Raw genomic sequence first — 9,342 nt, 5'->3', positions numbered from 1 at the left:
TGTATTTTATTTGGTGTTTTTTGTTTTCAGATGATCAGGATAGGTAGTCTACTATACCAGCGGAAATGAGTCCCCCTTCCCTGTACTTTGTATGAGTACTTACCACTTTACTGAAACACTTTTACAAAAACAAGGCAAGGTGTAATCAGAGCCAAGAAAAGGCAACTGAACTGAGGTAAGGACATGCAGCTTCTAATAGCACCAAGTTTCAGGCTGGATGCGTCTCCCCGGGGATCACAAACAGAGACTAACAAGGAGTAGCGGTAAAGCAGTCCTGCATGGTATGTTTGCTGGCACCTCCAGCTGGCATCCAGACACTATGTTTGGCTCCTGATATAACTATCATCCAATCATGGTGCACCAAGTGGAGACAATTTCACTGCCTCATTGAAGAAGATGCACAAATCCACATGGGACAGGACTCTTACTTGCTGTGGTGAACGTGGCAACATCACCTATGTTGCATAATTCTGATTTTCATGTTTTAAAACTTTTCTGAAGGGTCTTCATTTCTGTCTCCTCTAAGCACGGTTTTTTTCTCCCCTGACTCCCAGCCCCTTTAAGAAAAGAATGTGATGACTACCTGATTATTGAATACTTTGGGGTTTAATTTATTTGTAAGGGTGGGTTTTGCAGGTACTTTACTATATATCCCCTCTAATGAATGCTAAGCCTCTCTTGAATATAGGCACTAATTTTTGGTTTGAAAAATGAGGGAGAGGCTAAATTGCAAGTTCTATCTACTTTCTCTGAGGTGTTTGGATTGCTTTGGTAGACATCCTACTGCATCAGCCATTGAAGTCCCAAAAAAAGGATGTGGCTTTTTTGTCTTGGTGGCTGCTGAAAGTTATTAATATTATGGAACTCTCATTTCAAACTGTATTTCACAGTCCTGTTAGTTACATGCAATAGAACAGAGACTTTAATGATTTGGCATTAAGTAGCCCAGGATATGAGTCTAGGCATCACCACTTAGTTCATTCACTCATTCATCACGCAGATCATTACTAAATGCCTTTATTTGCCAGTCACTAGAGTAGGTACTATGAACCCAGGGGTGAACAAAATTTTCTAAACCTTTTATTTTTTATTTTTATTTTTATTTTTTTACAGATTTTATTTATTTATTCATAGAGACACAGCTAGAGAGAGAGAGGCAGAGACACAGGCAGAGGGAGAAGCAGGCTCCATGCAGGGAGCCTGATGTGATTCCATCCCGGGTCTCCAGGATCACGCCCTGGGCTGCAGGCGGCGCTAAACCGCTGCGCCACCGGGGCTACCCTCTAAACCTTTTAAATCTCATTTTTCTCCACCATAGAAGGAAGATAAAAATGTCTAATCTCATTGCATTGTCCCAAGACTTAAATGAGATTAAACCCCCAACATTACCATGTGCTTGAACAATGCTCAGTAAATATTAGCTTTTATCACATCTTAATAAATTTGTAGCCATGCTTCAAACAGGTCAAATGTTTAGTCAAATGTTCTAAATTCTCCTTATTTTTTGTTAAGGTGTTTCAGTAGCTTAAAATACTGAATATCTAATGTAGTTAGGGTTTCTGGTTATACTATAACAATCTTCACAACTGCATTGTATTAAGTTGTTTCAGCTTTCCTTCTATATTCAGGAAAAAGTTCATGGCCTTTCTATTCATTTATCATTTTATTTGCTTACTGGAAGCTGATAACCTTTAAAAGTTTCTCTTGAGTTAACTGGAATTTGTCTCCTATATGATTTACATTTGATATTCCCAAGTCAATTAAAAAGCATTTTGTATTTTTTAAATTTATTTTTAATCCTCTTAATAAGAATTTAATAAAGTTAATTACATAAATATTATATAAATATGTTGGCAGTCTGGTTTTATGTGGAAACCTCCCAGAGCATCTCTGTCTCTCTCTGTCTCTGTCTCTGTCTCTCTCTCTCTCACACACACACAGAGCCATCTTACTTTTCCTATTATCAATATTAGTCTGAGCTTTCTGCCATGTCTTCAATTCCAGAACAGCAAAGGTTAAACTTCTCATTTATTATTGGAGCAGGAGAGTAAAATCATGGCTTTCTTTTCTTATCCTTAATCATTTTTATTGAGTTACAGCTAAATGTATGCATAACTTGAAGCAAAGTCCTTCATTCACATAAATATGCCTTTAGCATAACCTTGTCCATATCTTTTTTGTAGCTTCTAAAATAAACTTCTTAAATTGCCTGTTTCTTAAGGTCTTGACTTCGTCTATCCCCTTCTCCACACTTTATCTTCTGTCTTCTCTCCCCATACTGGGGATGACTAATCTTACAAATATTCCTTTCCAGTTTCTGCCCTATCTCCCAACATTCTCCCTCCAACACTTACCTACCTGCTTTACTCAGTCATTCTCTCAATGGATCCCCCTTCTTTCTTTTTCTCCACGGTGTCATCTGGAACATCCACTTTGCTCAAATTTCCATTGTCCCAGATTAGAAATATCATAGCAAATAGCATAAGGTCTGTTATCCAGAAACTGCAATACACTTGAAAGTGTATTTTTTTCCTAAGGCTTTAGACTGAATCTTTCCAAGCAAATGTCCCACTATCTTGTCCTAGTGGACAAGCTTTCTTCCTGAAAATATCCTCAGAATGAGAAATCACAGCTGATGAAAACTGCAACCTCGTGCTTGTAGTTTATAAAGTTAAGTAGCTCACTTTACTGTGGGCTAGAGGATTTTTGTTTCTCCTTAGGGCAATGCATAGTGTTCTTTCATTAACTTAGATGGTGAAGGTCATGTTTTCTCTACAGATCTGAATGTAAACCTCTTCCTGCCAGTTACCACGGGTGTGACTTTTAACCAGAGAGGAATAATTGATTTTTGAAGACACTCTGGCCTTTACATATTTGCCTGTCTTACTTACTGTAATTTCATCTTGTTTTTCAAATACATGATTAGCCACAATATGATAAGTGTATAAATCAACTCCCTGCCCTCCAGAGTCTTATGCATTTAGACTCTAAATTACTTCGGTGATGCTGAAGAAATACGAAGATACTTGGTCTGAATAACATGCAACCTACTTCAGAAGCAGACAATTCCCTATATTGTCAGAGGAAAATATTTTCCCAAATGCATTCTGTTTTGTAAGGCAGTGTTCATCTTCTGTACCTCCATCATCTTGGGTTTGAAGTCACCTCATTCACTCCCTACTCTAAAGAGTATTCAGAGTCAGTGCCAAGGTTTAAACAAACTCCTGACGCATTATGACGGGAGAGATGTTACTGCTGCTTGACTTGATGACATGCCTTCTTCCCCAGATCAATACTCCTCTTAAATGTGTTTTATGGTATTTTTAAACACAAGTTCAAATTATTTTGGAGAATTTTACAAAGTTCTTTCAAATAATTGACAGCATCCAGAGTGTCATTAAATAGTGCTGAGAATCAACTTAATTTTCTTTCTAAACTTCAGTTCGAAATGAGTAGCACCAGATACAGAATTTGAGAAAGGGTTGTAACATTTCTGAAATGAGATTGGAAGTAGAAAATTAAAAGGGTTGATGGTATATATGCCAGTTTGATCTCCAGTACATTCCTCCCATCTTTGTACTTCCATGCAGGTGTCTGCCGGCTTTAGGCTGTTGCTTCCTACGGTGCCTTGCCTAGATCATACCATGTACCAGTTGTTTCTTGCTCTGGGCTTTTCTGGCACTGCAGCACGGCATGCCTGAGATTTCTATCACCTGAGAGGTTATGCATACACCTGCTACCCCAAAGTGCAACCCAAGAAGTTCAGTCCTATGACTGACAGGGAACCAGGGCCAATGGATAAGTGCTATGTCCTATTTCTTTAGGAAGGACATTCAGAGCTACATGTCAGAAAGATCCTCAGAAAATGGCCAGTGTTGCCAAACCCTGAAATCAGACTCATGTGTCTGATGCACAGAAAACTAATCTCTGAATTATCAGGTTGGAAGCAGAAAAAGCTTTATTATCAGAAGGGCAGCCCAATGAGAAGGCAGGGGACTGGTCCCAAATCTACCTTACCCTGTTGAGACTAGAACAATATATATGATTAGCAAAGTATATGGAGCTTAGGTCAGGATCTGGATAGACCTCCAATCTTCTAGTTACAAGTTGTTGTGGGCATCCTAGTGCCACCTGGGGCTCCTGGTTTGTTACATTTAACATCATGTCTGATATTGGTTCTGCAAGACAGACATTATCAACCAGCAGTCCAACCCTGATCTCTGTAAGTAACTTCAGGAAATAGAAGAAAAGGACAAAGTTAATACTTCTTGCAAGGTGGTGGAGGAACATGCCTATGTGCAGCATGTGAAGTTACTATGGAGGGAGAGCCTGGTAAAAGTTTAAGTGAATGAAGAAATGTATATCTGGGTTCAACAGGATGGAGCACCTGTGCATTGGAACTGAGGCTAACCTGGCATCATACCCTTGCATTGCCTTTCACTCCTCCACTGTGTATCCCCTATTGGTCTCTCACTCTTTCCTGTCAACATGCAAGCTACCTGCTCAGAAGACTCTGTCTCAGTCTTTGCTTCAGAGGAATGCTGGCTAAAAAAAACATCAATGGTTTAACCAGTTCAAATACTGTTCATTTAGACCAACTATAGAATTTGAACTTCTCTTCCTACCAACACTCTCCTTTGGAGAGAAAGGGGAAGAAGGGCACAACTAGCATCAGTGCAAAAGAATTCACAAGGCCACCCAGCTACATAAACATGTTAGCGAACAAAAGATTCACAAACTAATCATACTGTCCTGAAGGAAAGCAAATCAGTAATTAGGATAAAATCTCCAGGGAGGGTGAGGGGAGAAGGGAAATTACTTTAGCAAATGCATATTTAATGACTTAGCAAGATAAGATAATTAGGCATAGTCGACTGTGGGTGGGAGTGGGGGGGACAGAAAGGCTGTCACAATTGAGAGATCCAAGCTCATTTATAAAGTAATTAAGTCTCAAGTGCTGTTGTGGCCCAAAGAGATTTAACTTTTTAGAAATTTTAATCTCTGGCTCAACTTTTGAAAAGCTAGTTATTTTGAAGCCTTAGAAAGCAAGTTAGCCATGAGGGATGCAGAGGGGCATCTGAAAATCCTGTTGCCCTGGGAGGTGGGTGCTCTGTAGCGGGAAATGGGCTCTCCCTGTGCTGGCACACCAGGTGGACAGAGAAGAGGAAAGGGCAGGGTGTCTGGGGAGTACAGTCGGTTGGGCGTCTGACTCTTGATTTGGGCTCAGGTCAGGATCTCAGGGTCCTGACACCTGGCCCCATGTCAGGTTCTCTGCTGGTCTGGAGCCAGCTTGGAATTCTTTCTCTCCCTCTGCGCCCCCCGCCCTGACTCTATGCACTCACTCTTAAAGAAAGAAAGAAAGAAAGAGGGATCCCTGGGTGGCGCAGCGGTTTGGCGCCTGCCTTTGGCCCAGGGCGCGATCCTGGAGACCCGGGATCGAATCCCACGTCGGGCTCCCGGTGCATGGAGCCTGCTTCTCCCTCTGCCTATGTCTCTGCCTCTCTCTCTCTCTCTCTCTCTCTCTCTCTGTGACTATCATAAATTAAAAAAAAAATTAAGAAAGAAAGAAAGAAGAAAGAAAGAAAGAAAGAAAGAAAGAAAGAAAGGAAAGAAAGAAAAAGAAGAAGAAAAAGAAAAAGAGAAAAAAATTTGAAGCAGACTCTCCGCTAAATGCTTGAAATGCATTCCCCATTCAACTCCACAACAACCCTTAGAAGTAGGTATCCCTAACCCCATTGCACAAACAAGGTGAGGGGCAGTTGGATTATTTCAACTGGGATATGTTTCAAATTTGACCATTGTGACTTGGGTCTCAGGGTGTCCAACACATATTGAATGGACTTTAATTATTCCTTGCTTAAAGGAGAGGGGATGTGAAGGAAGTGTTGATGTTTTTTATACTTCTCATGCAAATAACACAGGTTGTATATAAATTGGGTGAAATATCTTTAAACCCACAGACTGAGGTAGGATTATGGATCATCAGGTTTCCTACAGGGAGAAAATAAATGTGCTGATAAGGGTTAGCCAACCATTCACCTCACCCTGACAATCATAGATTTCACAGAAAATTAAAGCATTAATCTTCTAGTTTTCTCCCCAGGGCCTATTCAGTTTATTTTATTTGAGTTTGTGTCAATTCCTGAGAGATGAATCAAGTCGGAAGCCCTAGATATAAAGGTTCTGGATCTACCAAGTTTGTGGACCTAAAAGAGGAGGATGTCCCAGTTCTTTCAGTAATTCTAGACCTGGTCAGTCAGTCACAGACTGCCAGGCCCTCACCCCAGGCATAGCTTAGCCTGGAATCTCCAGGCTGCAAAAGTAGCTGAGCCCTGCTGTGCAGAAGCCCCCACCAGCAGAGATGGTAGGACTCTGATATTCTTATCATCATTTTGAATTATAAGTCACAGTCAGTCATGTATCAACCAAACCCATGAGGAAACTACTGATTCAAAAGCTATTATAGGGGAAAGGAGAGAAAATGAGTGGGAAATATCAGAGAGGGTTACAGAACATGAGAGACTCCTAACTCTGGGAAACGAACAAGGGGTAGTGGAAGGGGAGGTGGGCAGGGGGATGGGGTGAGTGGGTGACGGGCACTGAGGGGGGCACTTGATGGGATGAGCACTGGGTGTTATGCTATATGTTGGCAAATCAAACTCCAATAAAAAAAATATACAAAAAAAAAAAAAAATCTACCCCAGGAATTGACTAGTGTGAAAAGAAAAGATTAAAGATCAAATTGAAATGTGAAAAAAAAAGTTATTTATGAGAGGAAAAAATAAAGCAAAATGAAATCAGAGAGGGAGACAAACCATAAGAGACTCTTAGTCATAGGAAACAAACTGAGGGTTGCTGGAGCTAGAGGGGGATGTGGGGTAACTGGGTGATGGACATTAAGGAGGGAGGGCACATGAGGAAGCAAGCACTGGTTGTAAGATTGATGAATCACTGACCTCTACCTCTGAAACCAATAATATATGTTAATTAATTGAGTTTAAATAAAATAAAAATAAAAAATTATATAATAATGAAAAAAACAAAAGTTATTTATATATATCTATATTCTGATTGCCAAGTACACACAGATAAGTATTAATAATGAAAAGGATCATAGCTAAAATTTATACAGTGTATACCATGTGCCAGGTACTATTCTAAATATATATTTCTAAATACATGTATTCTAATATACATACACAAAAATATATTCTGAATATATATATTCTAAGTATATGTATTATATATGCTTTAAACAGATATTCTAAATATATATTTTAAACATATATTCTAAATATGTATAACCTACATATGCTCTAAATATATATTGTAAATAATACATTATATATATTCTAAATTTACTTTATTTTTTAAAGATTTTATTTATTCATTCAAGAGAGAAAGAGCAAGAGCACAAGCAGAGAGGAGGGGTAGAGGGAGAGAGAGAAACAGACTCCCAGCTGAGCCAGAAGCCTGACAAGGAGCTTGAACCCAGGACCTTGAGATCACAACCTGAGCTGAAGACAGACATTAACCATCTGAGCCATCCAGGTGCCCCTTAACTTATTTATTTAATTCTCTGAATAACCCTATCATCTTCATTTTATAGACAAGGCAACCAAGACAAAAGGAGGTTCAGTAACTCAGCAGAGAGAAAGACATCCTGAAAGAGTTCAGTATGGCAAAGAATACAGAGACTAAGAAACTACCTAATAATGGGATAATGCTTGTAGAAACAAGAAGTGTGGTAGGATGAGACCAAGATCTGATTTATACCACCTGGGGGAGCTGGGAAGGTTGTCAGGTCAGTGACATCTGAATATCTCTTGAAAAATTAAAGCAGCTTTCAAAATAGGACAGGTGGGCCATAAGAGGCCATACAATCTATTCAGCCTTATTCATTATTGGAAGCAACCAAGATGTCTTCCAGTAGGTGAATGGATAAACTGTGGTCCCTCCAGACATGGAATATTATTCAGCAATAAAAAGAAATGAGCTATTAAACCATGAGAAATTATAGAGGAAACTTTAATGCATTTTACTCACTTAAAATGCATCTTTCACTTAAAGATGTCATTCTGAAAAGGTTGCATATTGTGTGATTTCAACTTCATGACATTCTGGAAAAGGCAAACAATGGAGACAGTGGTTACCAGGAGTTTGGGGGAGGGAGGAACAAACAGGTGAAGCATGGAGAGTTTGGGGGGGAAGTGGAACTATCCTATGTGATTCTGTAATGGTGGATATATAGTATCATGCATTTGTCAAAACCCACAGAATGTACAATATCTTAAAGTGTGAATCGTAACATAAACTATGGACTTTGGTTAATAATAATGTATTGCTATTGGTTCATCAGTTGTGATAATTGCACTAATGCAAAATATTAATAACAGGGGAAATTGTTGGGGTGGGAGGAATGAGTAGTACTTTTCTATAAACTTAATTTTTTTAAAAGATTTTATTTATTTATTCATCAGAGAGAGAGGCAGAGACACAGGCAGATGGAGAAACAGGCTCCATGCAGGGAGCCCGATGTGGGACTTGATCCCCGGTCTCCAGGATCACGCCCTGGGCTGAAGGCAGGGCTAAACTGCTGAGCTACCCGGGCTCCCTAAACTTAATTTTCTATAAACTTAAAACTGCTCTTTAAAAACTGAATCCTAACAGAACCAAAAAAAGCAAATACAGAGTGTTACAGAAAGAGGGCAACCAATCTTTAGTGTACTTTAAAAAATCTCAGTGAAACTTGGGTGAGCAGATGCAACATTAAGCCTTGAGTAACTTATGACTTGGCATCCATTACATTATGAGCTGATTTTCTTCCCTGTCGTTAGTTGGCTTCAAGGTGTGAAGAAAATGAAGATTCCTTTGGCTGAAAGTAAAATAAGCCTAAATCACACTCCTTTAAGCACAGGAAATGTACTGTTTACAAGGGTGGCACTTCTGTCGTAAGTGAATCAGAGAGGTACAAAGGAAGTCACTTTAATGCTTCCCTCTTCTGACTTCTCTCTCTCCCCCTCTCTGCTGTCCTCTGATTTGAAGCAATTCTCCATCAGGTTCTTTCTACTTGGCTGTAGCAATAGCCACTAGAAAAATTCTTAGTGTTTCTGCTCTCTGAAGGCAAAACATCTTCTATGTGCATCTGTGTCGGTCACAGAAAAGAGGCCCTGGCCCCTCTGGAGTCAGGTCTATCTGTGTCTAGGAGAATGAGATCATTTCTTTTAGCTTAGGCTGCATGCTCAGTGCAATGGTGGCATACGAGGTAGAGATGTGTGTGGCAAGGAAGTAACTGAACAGGAAGGGGGAAGCAATTGAGCTGCTTCTGGAAGAAAAAGGAGG

This window comes from Canis aureus, chromosome 4 (genome assembly GCF_053574225.1).
Source record: "Canis aureus isolate CA01 chromosome 4, VMU_Caureus_v.1.0, whole genome shotgun sequence".
NCBI classification, from domain to species: Eukaryota; Metazoa; Chordata; class Mammalia; order Carnivora; family Canidae; genus Canis; species Canis aureus.
The sequence above is the reverse complement of the archived record's forward strand: the minus strand, read 5'-3'. Positions refer to the sequence as shown.